At 40.3% G+C, this 23384-nt stretch overlaps 1 protein-coding gene across 5 annotated transcripts in view; it reads left to right on the forward strand.

Moving 5' to 3' along the window:
• The first annotated feature begins 4921 nt into the window (after positions 1-4921).
• Positions 4922-23384, forward strand: part of SCMH1 (Scm polycomb group protein homolog 1) — a 187766-nt gene continuing 169303 nt past the window's right edge. For 4 of the 5 annotated variants that reach the window (XM_027108916.1, XM_027108924.1, XM_027108927.1 and 1 more), the window contains exon 1: positions 4922-5024. The gene's annotated coding sequence lies outside the window, so the exon portion shown is untranslated. The remainder of the gene's footprint in view (positions 5025-23384) is intronic. The other variant, XM_027108918.1, reaches the window with a different exon arrangement.

Below are 23384 nucleotides of genomic sequence, written 5' to 3' on the forward strand. Positions count from 1 at the left end.
CTTCACGTTTATATTTCACTGTAACACCTTAGCTATAGGTGAAAGCCAAACATATTTCAACCAGCCAAAATAGAAGTTAAAAAGTCCTTGAGCCTCATTTATTCATTTCTTATGAAACATTTTTATGTTGTTGTTACGTTTATGTTATGTTTTAATGCTTTAACACAAGGAATGCTGTGTACTCTCCACCTTGCTTACAGACAGTTAAAATTCCCTGTGTACTCCTCCCGCAATGGCATGCCCACCCCAAACCCTAGAGATAACCTCTCCCCTGAATTTATTGTTTACTGTTTCCACGCATGTCTTTACACTTTTACTGCATGGGTATGTGTGTCCCTAAAAAAATGGTACTGTTTTGCTTATTTTTAAACTTTATATAAGTAACATCATACTGCTTATCCTTTTTTTGTTCAGTGCCGTTTTAAAGACATTTTCATGTTATTACATGTAGCTCTAGATCAGGGGTTGGCAATTTTTTCTAGAAATGGCCAGAGAGTAAATATTGCAGGCTTTACAGGTCAGAAGGCCTACTGTGGCACAAAAGCAGCCACAGAAAGCCTGACTGGATTCCAATAAACCTTCATTTTCATGTAAGTTTCACATGTCATGATATATTCTTCTTTTGATTTTTTCCAACCATTTAAAAAATGTCCAAAACAAAACAAAACATTCCTAGCTCTTGGCCTGAAGGAAGTCAGGCCAGATTTAGCCCAAGGACCATTGTTTGTCAATTCTGCTCTAGATCATTCATTTTTATTGCTATAGTGTTCTGTTGACTTCACATTCATAAAAAATGAATTTACTAAATATTTACCAGGTTCAAGAAATTCAGTAGATACTACTGTAGATCAGACACTGATCTACTCTCAAAAAATCTACTATGTAAGTAGACAAGATAAGGCGTGTTAACCAATAAGGAGGCAGAAAGTGACCAAGGTCCTAAGAGAGGTTTGCGTGGCCTACCGTGAGAGCCAATACGAGTGAGGCAGGAGAGCTCACTTCACATTGGCATAGTGTTGAGAAAGTGGGCTGTGAAGCCGGGCTGCCTGGATTCCCGTTCTGGCTCCACCATTTACTAGCTCTGTGACCTTAGACAAGTTGCTTTACCTCCCTGTTCCTCAGTTTTCTCATCTGTAAAATGCAGGTCATAATAATACTGCATAGGTTTGTTGTGGAAATTAAACTGTCATAAAGATTAAATAAGATAGTGCCCATAAAGCACCCAGAAGAGTTCCTGGTTCTTACTTAGCATTACATAAATGTTGGTTTTTATTATTCAAGCTGGATGATCATATGAGGCTTTGGAAAGGCAGCATTAAATCAGAGTTTTAAAAGATTGTTACGGTTTAGACATACAGAAGTGGAGAGCAAGGCATTCTAGAACATAGAGCAGTATATAAAAAAGCCTAGAGTAGCAAAGGGCATATGTAGAAAAGGAAAGCAAAGGGCAAATGTAGAAAACTACACATGAATCAAAGGGTAAATAAAGAAGAGAGAGAAATAAATTTAGAAAGTAAGGCTGTGGCCAGATCATAAAGAGCCTTGAACACAAGGGTAACAAGTTTAGACTTTGTCCTGTAGGCACTAAGGACTTAGTAAGTTTTATGAACTGGGGACTGACAGGATGCTTCCAGGATCTGGCAGCTGTGGAAGACAAGTTGAGAGAAGAGAGTCAAGAGTTAGGTTACATCCCCAATAGCCTAGGAAATAGGACGTTGACTAGGGAAAAGGCAGTGTGCTTTGGCAACTGACTGTATGTGGAGGACAGGGAGGAATTTTAAGAAGCACTACCATGATTTTAAGACTGGGTGACCGGAAGTATGGTGGCGCCATTGTTGAAATGGGGAACAGATAGAAAGAGAAGGTTTAGCATGGAGAATCATGATTTTGGTCTTTAACCCACAGAGTTTGAGGACTCCACAGGAATTGTCTAATGGAACCGGAGCTAAGAATAAATAGGTCTGTAGACAGAGCTGATGATATAGACTAAATGCTTTGGGTTAATCCTTTTAACAACTCAATATGATAGGTATGTGACTACCCCATTTTATAGAGGAAGAAACTGAAACCAGGGGAATTTAGGCTAACTCCACAGCTCATCATCAACCACCCCTCTACTGACTTTGCAGCTGCCCTTTCCAGTGCTTCATCCCAGGACAGTCGCTCAGACCCTTGCTTAGAGGCTGACTATTTGATGCAACTCCAGTAAGCTTAGATTATGTACCTTCTCAGCTTTAGCAAATTAGAAGCAGGTATAAAAGGGATAGGCATAATGACAGCAGGAGAAGTGGCAGCTGAAAACCAGAACCTTTGTGGAAGCACCATGAGAGCCCCAAAAGCACAGCATTCTGGGGCCATTTGTTAAGGTGGAAGAGTCCTTAACTCAATAGTCCAAGAGGATTGCTTAATAATAAAGCCCGATTGCTACCAATTCATGTTTATAATAAGTCAAGAAAATACTAAGTTTACTTCTGTTTCTTAAATAAGGATGGCTAGGAAGTTTATAAAATACCTTTAAAAGATTTTTATCTGATATGGATACTTTTTTTTTTAATGTTAAAGGAACAGACTCTCAGCACTCTGGGGAACTTCTCTTCAAAAGCGGCTTTCCTGACAGCAGAGGTTTGATACAATTGTTTTCCCTCTCACTTGTGAGCCCTAGAAGTATGTGAAGGATAACCCGGGCTGTGTAGCTCTGGAGAACCCTCTGCCAGGATTCCCATGCCTACTCACACTAGCATTGGTAACCTCCTCTTTTCCTCTCTTCTGCTTTCCTCACTGGACTGCTTCTCAGAAAACGGGCAAAGAGGAGAGGTAGCAGTGTGCTGGGGTCAGAAAGGGTGCTAACGTCCACAGCAAATGCGAGCAAAAGCCTCACTACACAGCACCCAGTGGAAATGAAGGAATAAAACACTCATCCTGTCGCTTGTCAGGTGGTAAAGTGATACCAAATGAGGAATAAAAAGACCAGAGTCATCTGGGTCCTAGCTCTGTTGCTTACCAGCCCTGCACTTCCCTGTTTCTATCCTTCTGCCTAGAATGCCCATGCCTTGTGAACTTATCCCTCAAGGCTGGCCTTGGGTCTTGAAAACTCTTTCTGAAATGAAAGTCTGATTAAGTCACTCCCCTACTTAAAACTTCAATAGCTTCTTTCTGCCTATAGCAGGCATTCATAAACCTTTTGGGCTCAGGACCCCTTCCCACTCTTAAATATTACTGAGGACCTCGAAGAGCTTTTTAATGTGCCATTTGTTACTTCTAACAATACTTACCATATTAGGAATTAAAACTGAGAAATTTCTAAAATTTTATTAATTCATTTAAAATTACAAGAAATCCATTACCTGTTAATATAAACACATTTTTAGTGAAAAATGTCTACTATTTCTAAGACAAAATATTAATGAGAAAAGCGGTGTCTTACATTTGTACAAATCTCTTTAACACCTGGCTTAAAGAAGACAGCTGCATTTTCAAATCTGTACCCGCATTTAATGCGTTGAAATATCATTTGTCCTATAGTCTATGGAAAACTTCACTGTATGCTCATCAGAGTAAAAAAAAGCAAATCGCATTTAGCATTATTATGAAAATAATTGTGAGCTCTCTGACCCCTGAAAGGATCTCAGGGACACCCGGGAGTCCCAGAACCATACTATGAAAACCACTGGCCTACAAAATAAATTCTAAGGTAGACATACAAGGACATTAAATGTCATTCTAGGCACACAAAGACCCCTTCCATGTTCTGGCTTCCTTTCCCTGTCTAGCTTCAGCACCGTCATCACCACATTCACACTGTCTCTCATACTCCCACCCTGCCAGTCACACCAACCAGCCATCTGCTATCATATGTCTTTATGCCCTTGCACACATCCGTCCCTCTGCCTGAAATGAGCTTCCTCCTTGCAGACTCTTTCAAGAGCCAACCTGAAAGTGTTTAACTCTCAGGGAGCCTCCTTTGACCCATCCAAACAGCTGATGACTCCCTGCTGGCAGAGCACAGGCTTTGAAGTCAGGTTGGAGATGAATCTCCACTCACTTACTGGCTGGGTGACCTTGGACAAGTAGCTTCACCTCCCTGAGCTTCAGTTTCCTCCCTGCTAAAATAGGGATGATCCAGGTGGACGCGGCGTTTAATCATAGGAGTGTAGCAAAGAGTGTTCACTACCAGAATGAGCCTGTCTCCAGGCACATGGAGGGGCTCAATGCGTAAGTAGTTGTTGAATGGATGGATGAACCAATGAAGGGACCGCGGGAGCTTCTATTTCCTACGCATTTACTTACTAGGTCTCCAGCACTGTTCCGTGGGCTTCACAAGCATTAACTTATTTATCCTCACACCAACTCTCTGGATTGAATGCTATCCCGTTAGAGGTGAGGGTCCTGGGGTAGAAATACAAGGTAACTCGCTCAAGGTCATCCATCACTCTTAGCAGGGCAGGGATTCGAGCCCCGGAGCGCCGCTCTTCGCCCGAGGCGGCGCCGCGCGTCAGCCAACCTGACCTGACACCTCTTGGGTCCGCCATCTCCCCCATCCGCCCACGCGCGGGCTCGGAGCGGCGACAGCGGGACTCGAACCCAAGTACCCGAGCCCTCTCCAGACCTCAGTTTACCCACCCGTGAGAAGCGGCGCATAGGGCCGGTGGGGACGCGGGTCTGGACCCCGGGGTCGAAGGCACGAGGCGGGAGGCAGCGGAGGCTAGCGGGGCCTGGGCGCTCGGCGGCGCCCTCCCGGCACCGCCCCCCCGCGCGGGCCCAACTGCCGAGGCGCTCGCCACCCTGCGGCCTGAGGCCCGGGGGGCGGGGCCGGGAAGCCCGCGCCCCGCCCCCGCCTCAGCCAACGCCGCCGCCGCCTCGGTCGAGCCCCCAGCCGCGCGCCAGCCCGCCGGCCGGCCGGCAGCCGCTGCTCTCCGGAGCCGCCCCCGCCCGCCCCCTCCGCGCGTCCTCCCTAGCTCGCTGCGCAGCGGAAACATGGCGGCGGGCAGGGAGTGAGCCGCTCCGCGTCGTCGCTGCGCCCGCAGGTAAGCGCCTCGGCGGCCGCCTCCGCTCTCCCGGAAAGCCCGCGCCCTGAGGGGCTGGGCCGCCAGGGGCCGCCCCGGGTGAGAAGGAGGCGCCAGGACCGGCCCGGCCGCTGCCCCCGCCCCTCGGGCCCGACTGTCCGTCTGTGTGTCCCGGCCGGTCGGCCTGTCTGGGGTCCGAGCGCGGCCGTCCCCCGCCGTGTTCTTGGGCCCGGAGCTCCGGCGGCTCGTTCTGCTTCCGCGGCCGGGCCAGCGGGGCCCAGTGTCCGGCTCGCGGCCCTGACTCAGTAGAGGCGCCCCGGGGGCCCCGCGAGGGAAACTCAAGGACACGGGGACCTCTGGAGGGTCCGCATCGCGGGCGGTCCGAACGGCGGTCTCTCTGTTCTGGCCGGCGGGGCTGGGTCGGCCCGAGAGTGTTGGCTTTGGGCCGAGGGCCGGGAGTCGGAGGGGCTGTCAGTCGGCTCGGACAGGAGAGCTGAGAGATGCCTGTGGATCCTCGCCGGCCGGATCCGGTTCGGGGCGGGCGAGGACCGAGGTCGGCGGACAGCGTGGCTCATCCGAGGGTCGGGGGCGCGAAGGGCGGGGAGCTGTCAGCAGCGGTCCTCCGGGCTGGCTCCGGCGGCTGGAGCTGCGCCGAGACAACTCACGTGTGCCGCCGGAAACGGGCGCGGAAAGCAGGTTTCCAACCTCCGACGGGGGCGGGAGCCGCTGGGCACCGAGGTGAGCCAGCGGCCAGGAGGGCTGCACACGTGGGCACAGCTGTGGGCCAGCCCCGGAGGAATGAAAAGGGGTTTCCTGGAGATAAGTGAACCCCAAAACATCTCCAGACTGGAAGGGAATTTAAAAGTCATCCAGGGTCCCTTTCCCTCATCCCATACCAAAGTAGCTTTGAAAATCCCAAATTCTACCCTAATAATTTGATAAGTCTGAACATCGCCTCCAGTGATGGGAAACCGATCTCTTCCTAAGGAAACCCAAAACCTATTAAGTTTCTGCAAGAAGCTCTTTCGGCCCCAAGGATTGACCTGCTTAAATATAAAGTACTCTATTCCGTTTCTCACTTCTGTGCCGTGTTTTGAACTTAAAAAAAAAAAAAAATCTAGTACTGTTTGTTTAAACCAACTAAAAGAGTTATTATTTTGTGGAAAATTTGGGGGTTTCCCTCATTTTTTAAAATGTCTATAAACACTTTATCAAATGAGCAAATGTATATCGATTGGAATGCACCATGCAAATAGAAGAGCTTATTATTTTTTACACTGGGAAAGAATTGAGTCTGGCATCCCTAGTTTGATGCCAGACTGCAATTTAATATTTAGTTGGAGAGGGAAATGCTTTATTACATTGAACTCTTTGCTCTCTTTCTAACTGCCAACACAAGGCCCAAAATTACTATGAAAAGAACATTTTTTTGTTGTTGCTCATATACCAGCATTATTTTTTACTTGCCTTTTTATCACTGAGCCTTGGTTTGTGGGGTTAAGTTTTTAAGTAGTGTCTTTACCAACAACTTAAACCCCTGCCTAAGCAACCCTGCAGGTTAGTAATTTTTTAAGCTTAGCAGAGATGGGATGACCTTGTAGATAAAGTGCCAAGCTCTTGTATCCAGGACGCTGTTTATATTCTAAGCAAAATTTCACTGTTTTTATAACATAGACAAGCACATAACATAGACAACACAGCGGTCAGAATTAGTTCTTTATCTTTATTCTTATATCTTCATTTTTTTCACTTGGTCAGTGGTTTTGCAGTTTCTAGCACACGTCAAGTTTTGATTTCTGTTATGTTTGTTGGGTAAAACTTTGTATAGCATCATTCTTTACAGAACTGTGCAGACTCAGGAAAAGCTCTGGTTCCTTCCCTTCAAAGGACTTGGAGTTAATGGTAGGAAATACTAAAAACTCTGTGAGAAAGCACTGGTGTGAATATCCCACTGAAAATGTAATCTCAACATCTTCTAACATTTACTCTATACTTAATGTGTCTATTATGTGTCAGGCACTATGCTATGTACTATGTTTAGCTGGGTAGACAGAGATGAATAAGATACATTTCCAGTCCTTGTGAAGTTGGTAAATTAGATGCTGAAATAGGTCATCTCAGAATAAAAGGTGAGAGCTATGCCTGTGATGCTGTGGTTGCATCGAGGGGAGGGTGCTTAGACTAGTCCGGGACTTGAGGGAAGGCTTGAGGAAGACATGACACCTGACCCAAGTCTTAAATGGTACGTAGAAGTAAGTCAGGCAAAGATGAATAAAAAATGTGCTTCAAACAGAGAGAATAGCTTGAGTAAAGGCATCAGTGTGAGAAAAGGAATGGCTTGCCTAGAAAACCACAAGCAGTTTGGGACTGCTAAGAAATAACGATGAAGATGTAAGTGGTAAGTTGTGAGGCCAGAAATACAGTCCGAGGCCATGTCATGGTAGACCCTGTATGCATAAGTATCTTGAAATGAATTCAATAGGTGACTTTTTTTTATCACTGAAAGGTTTTTATAGATATGCTTAAATAACATTTTTTAAATGTGGTTATAGGGATGAGGAGAGAGGGATGAAGTTGAGAGAATCTGTGAGGCTTTATGATTGATTGCGTGTGTAGATCAGAGGGTGAGGAGTCCAGGGTGATGCTCATGTTTTTGGTTTGGGTGACTAGGGGGATGATGGTGACATTAACTGAGACAGGAAACACTGGATAATGATTTCAGTTTGGGACTTAGAGTTTCTGTGATTTCTTGAGTTAGGTCAATGAGCAAATGTAGAAGTAAGATAGAAAAAAAAGGTTGTGGTCAGAAAGTGGAATATTAGAGTTAAATTGTCTGATGTGGAGCTCTTCTAGGTGACAGCTAGGTCTCTGTGTGTGAGTTGCTGAAGTACAGCAGAGGTGAAGGTCGGGTGAAGCTGAGTATGACAAGGAGCTGCGAGGCTATTGTATTGAACGAGTCTTCTGCATGGATAGTGAAATGATTTAGGATGCTAGGATGCAGGGAAGAGAGGGATTGTGACCCAGGTGCAGTGAATATAGGGGATTAATCGGGAGGGTGGTAGATGACAGATGAGGAGGAGGGGTAAGGAGTGATACAGCCAGGTGGTGGAAACCTCAGAGGAGGAGGAATTTTTAAACACAAGAATGGAGAAGTAATGGTTTTTGACTTTTCCTTCCTAGAAGCAGGATTCTGATCTCTTCATCTTTATTCAGGTCTCATATTAGTCATTCTGTTGGCTCTGAAGAATCTATTCTAACTCTTGGAAAGTAGGAGGGCAGATATCCTATATCAAATCCTTTCTGCTGATACTTAATGATGAAGTCCATGGAGGTTTTTTTTCCCTGATGGTCAGTGGATAGATAGGAAACAATCAGTAGTGAGGATATACTCATGGTTTCTGGGAAGAGTATAGTGGCAAGAGCCTAGGCTTTGGGTTAGAAAGATGGATTCAAATCTAGGCTATGTCACTTGCTAGCCTTAGGACTGTAAGCAAATTGTTTAACCTCTGTAACTTTCAGTGTCCTTATGTGTAAAAAATAGATTTCTACTTCATGGGGTGTCACAGAGGTTACATGAAATAATGTGTGTGTGTGTGTGTGTGTGTGTATACACACTAGAGAAGCAATTGGCACTTCAGAGATGCAAAGTAAATGTTAATTCTCTTCCAACTACCTTTAAGGGACTTAAGCTCTGATGGCAGAAATGAAATTTTTTCATGCTTACCTAAATTGTAAGGCAATAAGTACTCTAAGGGAGGTAAAGCAAAGTGATATAGGAGTTCAGAGGATGGAGCCATCATTTCTCAACAGTTGGAACAAGGTTAGGCTTTACACTCAAGATGAATTTTATTTGAGCCTTGGAGAACAAATTTAAATAGATTTAGATATATGAGGGAGCCATAGATTGTACATCCTCCCTTTCTACCTCAGTTTCCTATCTGTAAAATCTATAGGCATTAATTTAGACACTTTGGATTTGTGTTTGAAATAAACCAAGTAAATTCACATTTGAAAATAAGTTCCTATGTAGACCAGCTTTCAGTTAAAAAAATAACTACTAGGATTTATTTTGTAGCTGTAGCTTAATCTTTTGCAATAACCTTGTTTGGTAGATAGGCTTAGTGGAGTTAAAAAAACATACAAGATCTCACTGGTAGAAAGTGACTAAAGATGTTCTCATTTCAAATTCTTTCTTATACTGCCATACTGATTTAGATTTGAAAAATAAGCCTGGGTCCTCAGTGTCACTGAATATTAATAATACAACCCAGGGCTGGTCACTGTGCTTCTGTGATCCTCAGTTCCCTCATTTATAAAATGAGGAAAGGTGTGGGTGTAGGGCTTAACACTTTACATAATGTGAATAAGTACATACTAGATACTCAGATGTTGCCCCCACCCCCTGCAATCTGTAAATGAGGGAATTTAACCAAACCATTGTCAAGACCTTAGTGCTAACTCCCTAGCTATCAGGGAACTGCTAGAACTAATTATTTTGATAACCTTTGGCCATATAAACCCAGCAAGTCTTATCCTCTGTTACCTTTGTCCCAGCTCCTCCAATCATATGTCTTTCTTCTGTACTGTTATTCCTGTGCTGACTTGGCTTCCTCTTCCTCTCTCCCAATCCTGCTATTTTGCTCCCTTTCAAACCTTTCCACTTGTTCTCTGAAACTCCTGTTTTCTACACTGTTAACCATTTTATGGGATGTTTTAATGTGTGTTCTGGCCTTAAATGGAAACCAGGAGAGTAAGATCGCTTAATCTAGCCCTTCTGAACGGGTGCAGCTCATTCTCCCAGACCACTCCTTGCAAAAGGAGAGAGATAATGATGACTGTAATTTTTTATGCACCACTATTTCATACATTTCCAGACCGCTGCTTCTCTGCCTTCTTAAAATCCCTGTGCTCTCTGGCACAAGGGCTATACCACTCTTGTCTTCTTATATAATAGATCTTCTCTATCATTTAGGACTTAGCACACACAGTCTTCCTTTCCATCTCAATTTTTGGCCTTACCCTGAGTGGCTTCAGTACTCACATGGATGATCGTTTCTTCAACACATTGACCTCTTCAACTGAAGTGATCATCATTTTAGCTAATCAGCTCCCCTAGTCACACCATGAGCTTTGTTCTCATGCAAAGATGGCCCACCTCTGAAATTATGAATGAAGACATGCAGATTTGTTCAAAATTTCTTCTTCTGCCTGACCTTTGAGGATCTACTAGATCTTTTCTTTGACCCCACCAAGGCCTGTCTTCACTTCCTTCCCTATCCAGCTTAATTTTCTTAGTCTCTTGCTATTTCATTCACTCTCTTATCATTATCTTTTATTCCCTTGCTCTTTTGTCCTTCTGTCCCTGTCTGGGCAAAATCCCGAACTAATCTCTCTCTCCTTGCCTGTACTAGCTCTACTGAGCCCTGCTGGAAAAAACATCACAGTTATACAGATTGCTGCCATTGGGGAGATGGGAAGATGAAGAAGGATAGGTGATTACAATTGCATGTTATTGAAGTATGTCACACATTTTTCTACTTAATTTGAAACATACAATAACCCTGTTAGAGAGGATGCCAGATCATTATAAACTCTATTTACTGATAAGGAACTGAGGTGTAGGTGGATTAAATGATGTGCCCAATGCCAAATAGCTAGTAAATGTCAGAATGACAACTCAAAACCAGGTCTTCTTACTACAGATTCTGTGTTTTGTCCAGAATGACTCATTGCTTTCTATGACTTCCTTTTTAAGACTCTGGGCTGTCTGAACCTCCTGCTGGTTCTGTTGTAAGTTGTAATATATTAATTTCCTTCCATTTTAAATTATATAAAGGCTGATGCATTATTTTCCCCTCTGATTTACTATAGTTGTTACCATTGTTAGCTTTTAAAATTGAAGCATATACATATTGTATATTCATGTTAATCACTATGTCTATTGCTCATTGATGTATTATGGGCACATTTCTAAGTGTTTTCTTATTTAGTAGAATTGCTTTACACTCACTTTTGTAGACTTTCCTCTGGGGCATTCAAACATGGTGGAACTAGAGGCTGTTTTAGTCATTATGTTCTGCAAAGTATAATAGAAAACATGAGAGGCAGCATACTTGTTCTTGGAGATATTTAAGAAGAGAGCAGACAACTGTTTGTCTTAGGTGATTTAAAATTTTGGACTTCCAGTCCTGATTTTTTGGTGCTCTGTCTTATCTCCAGTTATCTCAAGGGACTGCCGGAAAGTCTCCAAGCTAAATTAAATTTATTTCTTTAAATATAAAAGTTTATAAAACCTAATAGGCGGGCTTCCCTGGTGGCGCAGTGGTTGAGAGTCCACCTAACAATGCGGGGGACGCGAGTTTGTGCCCCGGTCCGGGGGGATCCCGCGTGCCACGGAGCGGCTGGGCCCGTGGGCCGTGGCGGCAGGGCCTGCATGTCTGGGGCCTATGCTCCGCGGCAGGAGGGGCCGCAGCAGTGAGAGGCCCACGTACCGCAAAAAAAAAAAAAAAAAAAAAACCTAATAGGCATAGAGGGTCACAATTCCAAAATAAGAGCTTAAAACATTGTCTAATTTCTTTATGTGTGTTTTTTCAGTTTTTCATTTATTCATTCAACAAATATTTATTAATGTCTGCTAACTGACAGACACTGTGCTGTGTACAGTGACAAAGATGGAATTCACCTGTGAAGCCATCTGGTCCTGGACTTTTGTTTTTTGGGAGTTTTTAAATCGCAGATTAAATTTCAATGCTTGTAACTGGTCTGTTCATATTTTCTATTTCTTACTGGTTCAGTCTTGGGAGATTGTATCTTTCTAAGAATTTGTCCATTTCTTCTAGGTTGTCCATTTTATTGACATATAGTTTCCTGTAGTAGTCTCTTATGGTCCTTTGTATTTCAGTGGTGTCATTTGTAACTTCTCCTTTTTCATTCCTAATTTTATTGTTTGGGCCCTCTCCCTGTTTTTCTTGATGAGTCTGGCTAAAGGTTTATCAATTTTGTTTATCATTTCAAAGAACCAGCTTTTTGTTTCATTGATCTTTTCTTTTGTTTTCTTCATCTCTATTTCATCTATTTCTGCTCTGATTTTTATGATTTCTTTCCTTCTACTAACTTTGGGTTTTGTTCTTCTTTCTCTAGTTGCTTTAGGTGTAAGGTTAGGTTCTTTATTTGAGATTTTCCTATTTCCTGAGGTAAGCTTGTATCACTCTAAACTTCCCTGTTAGAACTGCTTTGGCCATGTCCCATAGGCTTTGGATTGTCATGTTTTCATTTTCATGTGTCTCTAGGTATTTTTTGATTTCTTCTTTGGTTTCTTCAGTGATCCATTGGTTGTTTAGTAGCATATTGTTTAGCCTCCACATGTTTGTGTTTTTTGCATTTTTTTTCTTGTAGTTGATTTCTAATCTCATAGAGCTGTAGTTGTAAAAGATGCTTGATATGATTTCAGTTTTCTTAAATTTACGGAGACTTCCTTTGTGGCCCAGCATGTGATCTATTCTGGAGAATGTTCCATGTGCACTTGAAAAGAATCTGTATTCTGCTGCTTTTGGATGGAATGCTCTATAAATATCCATTAAGTCCATCTGGTCTAATGTGTCATTTAAGTCCTGTGTTTCCTTATTGATTTTCTGTCTGGATGATCTGTCCATTGATATAAGTGTAGTGTTAAAGTCCCCCACTGTTATTGTATTACTGTCAACTTTCCTTTTATGTCTGTTAACATTTGCTTATATAGTATATTGAGGTGCTCCTGTGTTGGGTGCATATATATTTACAATTGTTATATCTTCTTCTTGGATTGATCTGTTGATCATTATGTAGTGTTCTTCTTTGTCTCTTGTAGCAGTCTTTATATTAAAGTCTATTTGTCTGATATGAGTATTGCTACTCCAGCTTTCTTTTGATTTCCATTTACATGGAATATCTTTTTCCACCCCCTCACTTTGAGCCTGTTATGTGTCCCTAGGTCTGAAGTGGTTCTCTTGTAGACAGCATATATATGGGTCTTGTTTTTGTATCCATTTGGCCAGTCTATGTCTTTTGGTTGGAACATTTAATCTGTTTACATTTAAGGTAGTTATAGATGTGTATGTTCTTATTGCCGTTTTCTTAATTGTTTTAGTTTGTTTTTTTAGGTTTTTTTTCTTCCTTTCCTCTTTTGTTCTCTTCTCTTGTGATTTGATGACTATCTTTAGCGTTGTGTTTGGATTCCTTTCTTTTTTGTGTGTATATCTATTACAGATTTTTCATTTGTGGTTACCATGAGGTTTTAATATAGCAGTCTATATGTATACATGATTGTTTTAAGTTGCTGATCTCTTAATTTCAAATGCATTTCAAATATCCTGCATTTTTACTCCCCTCCTGTCACAGTTACTGGTTTTGATATCATATTTGTGTGTGGACGACTTCCTACCTATCCTGTATGTTTACCTTTGCCGGTGAGCTTTCCCATTTTCATAATTTTATTGTTTCTAGTTGTGGCCTTTTCTGCTTAGAGAAGTTCCTTTAGTATTTGTTGTAATGCTGGTTTGGTGGTGCTGAAATTTTTTAGTTTTTATTTGTCTGTAAAGCTTCTGATTTCTCTGTCAAATCTGAATGAGAGCCTTGCTGAGTAGAGTACTCTTGGTTGTAGGTTTTTCCCTTTCATCACTTTAAATACACTGTGCCACTCCCTTCTGAACCACAGAGTTTCTGCTGAAAAATTAGCTGATAATCTTATGAGGATTGCCTTGTATGTTATTTGTTGCTTTTCTCTTGTTGGTTTTAGTATTTTCTCCTTGTCTTTAATTTTTGCTATTTGATTACTATGTGTCTCAGAGTGTTCCTCCTTGGGTTAATTCTGTATGGGACTCTGTGCTTCCTGGACTTGGGTGACTGTTTCCTTTCCCATGTTAGGGAAGTTTTCAGCTGTTATCACTTCAAATATTTTATCAGGCCCTTTCTCTCCCTTTTCTCCTCCTGGGACTCCTATAATGCTGGTGCAAATGTTGGTGCATTTGACGTTGTCCCAGAGGTCTCTTAAACTGTCCTCATTTCTTCATTCTTTTTTCTTTATTCTGTTCCATGGTAGTGATTTCTACCACTCTGTCTTCCAGCTCTGTACAGTGACCAAGGTGAATGCCATAATTTTAAAAATGCACAGATAGGCCACAGAGTTTAAGAATATATTTATGGTACATATAACAGCTAAATATTACTGTCTGTATTAACTAGGGATTCCTACAAATAGGTTAGAAAAAGACAAATCAATAGAAGAATGACAAGGTATAAAAGAGGCAACCTAAAAGTTTATTAGCCATTCGCTGGTAATTAGTTCCTGTAGGAAAATTAAAGTTCTAATGAGATGTCATTTCATACCTATTAGATTGGCAAAAATTAAGAAGTCTGATAATACCAAATAATGGTGGGAATGTAGAGTTAAGGGAGCTCTTGGACACTGTTGATGGAAATAGAAATTGCACAACCATAGTGAAGAAAAATTTAGCAATATCTGTTAAAACTAAAACACACATAACCTACAATCCAGCAATTCCACTCCTAGGCAGATACCATTTAGAAACTCTCCTATGCATGTATAAATAGTTATGCAACATTTTTATAGCAGAAAGTTCAAACTAGTCCAAATGTCTATTTATAAAAGAAAGAAAATATTGTAGTATATTTACCTAATGGAATCCCATACAATAATGAAAATGAATGAACTAGATCTATATAGTAACTTGGGTGAATCTCACAAGTAAAAAGTTAAGTAAATAAAGCAGATGGCAGAACACATTTATATTGTATAAAGCCCAACATTCATGTATTATTTAGGGAAGCATACTTACATAGTAAATGTTTAAATAAATGCATGGTAATGATAAATATCAAAGTAAGGATAGTGGGGATCTCTGAAGGGTAAGGTGGGGAGAGAAGACCAGTAATACTGCTGGGAAGAGCATGCAGGAGCCTTAACTTGTATTGGTAAATATTTTTTCAACTAGGCTGTAGATATATGGGTGTACATTCATTATTCTTTATATATCTGAAACATTGTATTATATATGTATTTTTAAAGAATAATAGCATGTAGTTTTTGTTATGAGTTTAATGCAGGGAGGGAAGGAGCAGCAGAAATATAAAGAGATGTTATTAGGATGAATCATGTAACTGTTTTCTACAGGTCTGAAATGGTCTAAAATAGGCAACTTCAAATGGCTCAACATCATTCAATCTAATGTAACATGGGCTCTCATTGAAACATATTCAAAGTAATATGGGAACACAAGGGCAGGAACAATTGACTACCAAGGCAGAAGGAGAGAGATGGTCTTTGGAAAAGCTTCAGAGAGAGAGAGAGAGAGAGAATGACATTTAAACTGGATCTTAAAGGTTAGGAAGGAATTCACTAGATAGAATGAAGAGAAGAAGGCCTTCCAGGTAGACAGAAGTAAAGACCCCTTTGCATGGATGGAATCCCCCAGGTGGAATATGTGGAGGTCACAGAAATGTAGCAGAGGAAGAGACTAAGGAGGAGAACAAAAACAGCAAATATCTGTATAGCATTTACTATGCATTTTATATACCTGTAAACTCATGTAATCCTCCCAGATGGGGAAACAGGCACATAACAGTTAAGTAACCTGTCCAAGGTCACAGGACTAGCAGATGGTGGAACCAGGATTTGAACTCCAGCGACCTAGGTCCAGAGTCTCTGCTCTTGGCCAGTAAGCTTTTCTCTGAATCACTACATTATAAGCAAAATCAGGAGAAACCAGTGTTTTGAATGCCAAAGGAACAGCGGTAAGTTTCAAAAAGAAAGGAATAGTCAGCAGTGTGCAAGGCCCTATGGAGGTAAAGTAGGAATACTACAAAGAGACCATTGGATTAAAAAAAAAAATCATTGTGCTCTCAGTTACAGTAAGGGATACCAAGATAATAGAGATGTGGGTATCTCAGAATAGTAGTGATTCAGTCCACCAGTTCTGTGGACGAATGATTATAATTCCATTTAATAATGAAGAAGATGGAGTCAGGGAGACTATTTGGAATAGATCCTCTCTCTATTTAAGTATTTGATATATCAACACAGTTGAAAGGATTTTCATCCTCTGCTGTCTATATCATAGTTTCTCTAAAACTAGGATTAATACTGAAAATTTTGTTTATTCTTCTGTATCTTCTGGTTTTAATAAAGATAGAACTTAAGCTATGTTGATTAGTGGATTTTCAGAATTAGGTGATATTCTAAAGATCAGTAGTTCAATTTACAATATTTCATACACGAAAAGGTGAAAGAGACCTTATAAGTACCATGGTATGTGGAAAGAATTAAGGCTTGGTGGTTAGGAGTCCCCATTCAAGTCCTAGTCTGCCACTCACAGGCTTTATGATTTAGGCAAGGGGGTGACAGTAGGTGATCTCTAAGATTTCTTGCAACTCTCAAGCTCTGTGACTATTAGGTCAACTATTCAGTGAAGAAAATGATGCCTAAAGGAGGGACATGGTTTGTCCAGGGTCATGAAAACTGGAATTGATTCTCTTGACACTGGGTCCAAGAAATCTGATGGAAGAATCATCGAACATTTGAGTGGCTGCTGTATATCAGGCAAGTGTTAACTACCTAAAAACATACTTGCACATGAATCGTTTCGCAGTTTATTCATCCAGTGTAAAAGTAACAACCATCATCATCTGTGTTTGTTTGTTTATGTATATCCTGCCTTATTCCAGAATGTGTTTAAAGCATACCTATTCTGTGTAACAAACCATACTTAGAAAGGGATTAAACTTAAGTGTCTGTCAGACACACTGCAAAATGCAAACATGTGTTGATCTCACCCACCCTCATATAAATATTATTAGCTCCATTGTATATGTAAAGTAACTGAGACTCAAAGATATCTGGCCAACATTATACAATTTATTAGTGATAGGACTCGGTTTCAAACCCAGACCATCCTGACTTTAGCCCTAATGCATCTTTCCATTTTACCACGTATACTTCCCACAGGCAGTGTTATATATCTCTGAGGCTTCATCAGTACAAGAGGCAAGGTTTACCTGTAAGAATTAACTTGTTTTTTAGCTGAATATATCCTGTTCCACCACAATAGGTAAACTAGAAGGATCCCTGAATAGAAGAATGAAACACTTTAGTGAATCAGTCATTCTTATTTTTAGTTTGAGCAAACTTATGAACAATTTCCTTGTTAGGGTTAGTGCTCATATTTTAATAAATTGCAGGGACTTCCCTGGCGGTCCAGTGGTTAAGAATCCGCCTTCTAATGCAGGGGACGCGGGTTCAATTCCTGATCAGGGAACTAAGATCCCACATTCCGTGGGGCAACTAAGCCTGTGCACCACAACTGCTGAGCCCACATGCCACAAATTACAGAGCCCACACACTCTGGAGCCCATGCACCGCAACTAGAGAGAAACCCATGCACCACAACGAAAGATCGCACATGCTGCAATGAAGATCCCACATGCTGCAACCAAGACCCGATGCAGCCCCAAAAATTAAATAAATAAATAGCAAAGTTTCTGTACCCCCTCAACCCTTGGTGTATATCCACTGCCTCCTTAACCAACAGATATTTGCCAGCTATGTACTAAGGATACAAAGATGAGAATAAGATAAGATTCCTTCCCTCAGTGAGCTTACTATCCAGGTGATAGTTGGGATAAAAAGTTATTATAACTTTACCTCTGTGGTCTTCCTCCCCAAAACCTATAACTCTAGTCTAATCATGAGAAAAACATTAGACAAATCCCAATTGAGGGACATTCTGAAAAATACCTGAACAGTATTCCTCAAAACTATCAAGGTCATCAGGCAAGGAAAGTCAGCCAAAAAGAGCCTAAGAAGACATGACTACGAAATGTAATGTGTTATCCTTGGAAGGGTAATGGGATCCTGAAACAGAAAAAGGATATTAAGTGGAAACTAAGAAAGTCTAAATGAAGTGTGGACTTCAATTAATATTGTATCAGTATTGGTTCATTAATTATAACGAATGTACCATGCTAATGTAAGATGCTAATAATAGGGGAAACTGTGCAGAGTATACGGGAACTCTGAACTATCTTTGCAGGCTTCCTGTAAATCTAAAATTGTTCTAAAATAAAAGCTTATTTTTTTAAGTAATAATAAAGTTAAAATAATTTTATATGCTATTTCTTTGGAATTTAATTAAAACACATTTCTTCATAAAATGTTCCCAGTTTGGTTGGCTCATTTGATGGGACCAACAAGTTGCAGTCTGTTGATTGATGCATGTGCTACATGCGTATGCTAGGTGCGTGCCATATAAATTTTTTCTATCTCAGTGTCTTATACATACAGATGACAGAAATATGCCAAGTGCTAGTCAACAGAAAGGACTCACACAAATGTAAAAAAAATTCTTACTACATAATATTGCTTGTTAATTGAAAGCACAGAACACTTATTTGGAGGGATTGTGGCTAAGTACCTACCACGCTGGCTTGTAAGCAAAAATGATTCAGTGCACATAGGAATGCTATTTTATTTGATCTGTTTGTGTGACACTATAAAAAGGTGCTAATACCTATTATCACTGTATATGAGTGTGAGTTGGATAGTTATTTTTTCTAAAAATGCTTTATAAGATTAGTGTGATTCTTGGAGTGAGATCAATTTAAAAGTCCTGGACTTAGTTTTAAGAAAAAACTTCTTGAGAAATCGCTTAATCAGAGTTTACAGTTCTTTTACTAAGTGTATCTTCCTCCTCAGTTATAGTTGTGCCTACATGTAAAGGAAACCACTCACAGAAATTTATCTTCAAAGGATATATTCTGTAAATAATTATTTAATGAATTTAGATGTCCTGTCTCTATAGAAAGCTTAGAAAATAATACTAACAGATAACCAGTAGAGCTAGCAATTCTCTTGCTTCTTTATTGATCCAGAACTTACTCTCCAGACTCCCCAACTCTTAACGCTCTTATTTCCACAACACCTCCACTTAATTAATGCAACTTTACTTAATGAATAAGCAAGGATTGCTTGTTTTGGCTGAATTCTGTTAACTACCTTAACAATAAATAGATTTTTTTATGCTGACCTTGACAGTTAGGTGTCAAAGTTGCCTTCTTGAGAACAGCTAGTTGAATTTGGTAAAAAGTAATGTTTTTATTGACTTCTTTATTCTTTTAATATGTTAAGTTCCCTAATGATGGCATTTAAATTAATCATCTGAAAGAGAAATGTCAGTTCAGGCAATCAACTAATTTGTTTCTGATTATTAGTTATTAGTGAAAACCTATATTTAGGTGCTTAATACAGTAAATGTTTAAATAATAAGTGCTTAATACATATTAGTTATATCCAAATTTGAATTAATGGACTGTATTCATTATACCTAATTTTTTCTTTGCGTGCTCCTATACCTTATATTGAGAAGGAACTGTATTTTGCACTGAACATGTTTTGGAAATAGCTTTGTTGTCTGATGGTTAGGGGTTTAAATCCCATGTCTGCCACCTCTAATCTACCGAAAAGATCCTTAGATCATTCTGTTGATCGAACAGGTTCAGCAGTCCCCGATGTATTTGTAGGTCTTGTCTTTTCTACAGATTAAAGAACACAAGATTCTGGAAGGCAAGGCAACACCTTAAACTTTTAGTGCCCCCAGTATACCATGGTGGATTCTGGTACAGTGGTGGGCTCATAGTATGTTCTAAATAAATATTGTTATAATAGCCTTCTTCTGTGTTACTGGGAAATAACAACTATTGTTTGATACAGTGTAGGAGGAGACAACTAGACTTTTGTTGAGTGTTAAACTTTAGTCTAAGCTAGTATTTCCCCAATTTACCTGATCATCTGGTACACTTATTAAGAAATAACAGATACCCTGACCTGGAGATCGTTTCTGTAGATTTGGGGTAGTGCCCTGGTGATCCTTTTGAAAAAAGCAGTGCATTTTAAAATATTGGTAGTGTATTAACACTTTTTGATTGTAAAGGGCAGAAATCCAGCATAAATGGATTACAGACAAAGGGGGAAAAAAGGAATTTATTGCCTCACTTATTTTGAAACAGGGCCTAGGGAAGGAAGGTATTAATCTGATCCTTGCTTCTGGATTGTATCCTAGCTTTATCAGGCAAGGAATGCATAACAGAGGTGCTTGGGGGGACCCTAGGGGATTCAAGGGAACTCTCTTATTTTTTCATAGCTGTAGGTCCTACCTTTCTGCCTTTGTTTGTACCATTTTTATTTTAGCCCCGGGTAGTTTCCGAACTCAGCAAGGCTCGTGTGCAGGCTCTAGGCAGAAGGAATCTTTTTCTTTTTTTTTTTTTTACAAAAGTGATATTTTCTTCCAAATACTTTCAGATTGACCAGTTTAACTCAAGACTGATACTCTCCATTATGCACTGGTATGATCTGACAGGTTATAAATATTTTTAATATCTCCCCTATTTCATATTAAGCAGTTTGTTTTTTATAGGAACTGATTGAAGTCTGTCTGCATAGCCAATACATCCTGTGTTTTCCCTACCACATCTTGTTTTTGCAGTGTGCCTCGGTAGTGGTGAGTCCTGGTAGAAGACCACAGTTTGATAAGCCGTCTCCTACTGCATAAGGATGGCCAACCTCAGCATGAGACAGAGGTCTGCACTGTGCTGTTCCCAACCTTGATCCAGTCAATTCTACATCTTAGGGACTCATTTATACCACCCCTCTTCCACGTACCAATTTCTGTCTCATAAGCGTCTTTGGATAGAAACAATAGAAGCCGACTCTGGTTAACATAACATAAAATTTACAGTTTTAACCATGTTTAAGTGTACAATTTAGTGGCATTATGTACATTCACATTGTTGTGCAACCATCGGCACCATCCATCTCCACAACCTCTTTTCATCTTGCTAAACTGAAACCCTGTACCCATTAAACAGTAACTCCCCATTCCTCCCTCTCTTCAGCCCCTGCCCCACCGTTCTTTCTGTCTCTGATTTTGACTACTCCAAGTTTCTCAAATGAGTGGAATCACACAGTATTTTTCCTTTTGTGACTGGTTTATTTCACTGAGCATAACGTCCTCAAGATTCATCTGTGTTGTTGCTTATAGAACTTTTAATGAACTAGCCCATCTACCTTTTTGACCTCTTGTCACTTTTCTCCTTGCTTTCTGTGCATCAGTCATACTTGCTTTTTTTCTGTTTTGTGGGCTATTCATGCCCCATCCCCCTTACATGCCTGTTCTCTCTGCCTAGAATGTTCTTTCCCCTTCTTTGCCTGGTTACTTTCTGCTCATTCTTTGGATTTCAACTAAGACATAACTTCTTCAGGGAATCCTTCCTTTATCTCCCAGAATCTATTTAATCTCTATGTTACATGATTTCATAATACTATGTGACTTTCCTTTGTAGTACTTATAATAGTTTTAAATGAAGCATCTATTTATGTTTTTTTGGCTGAGTAATGTCTGTCATGATGTTCATGACATTGAACACCCACAAACTGCTTAATCACCCACCATCAACACCATGTCCTATGTTCAACATTGTATCCCTGGCACCAAGTATGTAGTAGGTGTTTCAGTAAATAATGTTACATATATAATAATATTAAAATTTGTTGACTTAATGAATTTAGCTCTGGAGATTGATGGCTTAAGGTCTTTCTATAAAAATCTACTACTTATGCGAGCCTTACTTGACTTGAAGAAATGTCCCTTTTCTATGAACTTGAAAATCCTTATTCATTGTTTGCCAGATGCTTAACATTTACACAAGTAATCCTTATATCATCTTAAATCTTCTATTTTTTCATATTATTTATCCTTTGTATTTGCCAATTTGTCTTCCCCTTTTAAACAGCCCCTAGTTATTTTTTTGACTTTCTAAATTACAAATCTGGTCTGTTGTGAAACCTTTAGGGCAGTGCTTCTTAAACTATGCATGTTGGAGGGGGAGTATTTTTCATTCATTTTAGACTAATAATCTTATAAATGTAATAAAAATGAATTGTTAGAAACCTGAAATTTAAAAAAAAATCTAAGTATAAACCACAACATTTTATTAGGTTTAACAATATAAAGCTATTCTTTTAAATTATAATACAGAGTTTCTAAGTGATTACTCTCAATTTCTGTACTTATTGCAAGCTGGTAACCATTTGCTGATGAGAACTGTACATAGAGTACTAAACTGCTTTAGATCTCTATGAAGGAACACCAGGGAGGGGGTCTCAAGGTGAGGCAGAATGTATAAACTCTGCTTCCTTACTGTCCTACCACATAAGCTCTGTAATTATTATTGTTATGTTTTGCATAAAAATGTGTTTGAAGATAGTTCTTTTTTTTTTTTTGGCTGCGTTGGGTCTTTGTTGCTGCGCACGGGCTTTCTCTAATTGCGATGAGTTGCGGTGCGCGGGCTTCTCATTGCGTGGATTCTCTTGTTGCGGAGCATGGGCTCTAGGCACGTGGGCTTCAGTAGTTGTGGCTCGCGGGCTCTGGAGCGCAGGCTCAGTAGTTGTGGTGCACGGGCTTAGTTGCTCCGTGGCATGTGGGATCTTCCCAGACCAGGGCTCGAACCCGTGTCCCCTGCATTGGCAGATGGATTCTTAACCACTGCGCCACCAGGGAAGTCCCTGAAGATAGTTCTTTAAAAAAGGTTTGAAAACCTCTAATCCGCAGAATATGTTCGTTGATCTTTATCTGATTCTAACCTAGTTTTCTGTTTCAGTCACTGCTTCCTGATGTGTATTCCTATGCTTGAATCATTTATCGTTTTCCACAGAACATCACACAAGCCCTTTTACTACTTAGTATTATACTTTTATACTTCCCTCTACTTAATTAGAATTTCCTAAACTTCCTTCTCTGTCTGGAATAAGATGCGTGCCCTAAATTTTGCTTCAAAAATCACCTCCTCTGTGAAGCCTTTTCATTTCATTTAGACAGAATTGGTCTCCGCCTTTAACATACCTTTAATAACTACATATTACATTCTGTTATAATGTATTTGCTTATCTATCTCCATATAGATTAATATTGTTCAAGTCCTAGCCATCCTTATATCCCTAGCCCAGGGACCAGCACATAGTCAATAAATATTGACTGGGTAAATTGGGAAAGTCATCAATATTTGGTGCATATTTCAGACATAGAAGCTTCTTATTTGGTCTTGGACAAGCTGTGTGATTTTCTCTTCACTAGGGGACCTATCCTTGGGTGTTGAGTATGACATATATAATAAAAGTTTGAAATATTGGTCCTAGAAAAATACAAGTAATGATCCTCCTACATTGAAGCTCTGTGTGTATAGGGTATATAGAGAAGGAGGTTAAAACTGGATTAGCCTTGAAATTGGTTTGATTGAAAATTTAGAAATCTGATCCTTTAAATAGCACCCTTGTTTTGT

Source organism: Aethalodelphis obliquidens, unplaced genomic scaffold (genome assembly GCF_003676395.1).
Source record: "Aethalodelphis obliquidens isolate GAN/ISIS:26980383/991018 unplaced genomic scaffold, ASM367639v1 scaffold9, whole genome shotgun sequence".
NCBI lineage: Eukaryota > Metazoa > Chordata > Mammalia > Artiodactyla > Delphinidae > Aethalodelphis > Aethalodelphis obliquidens.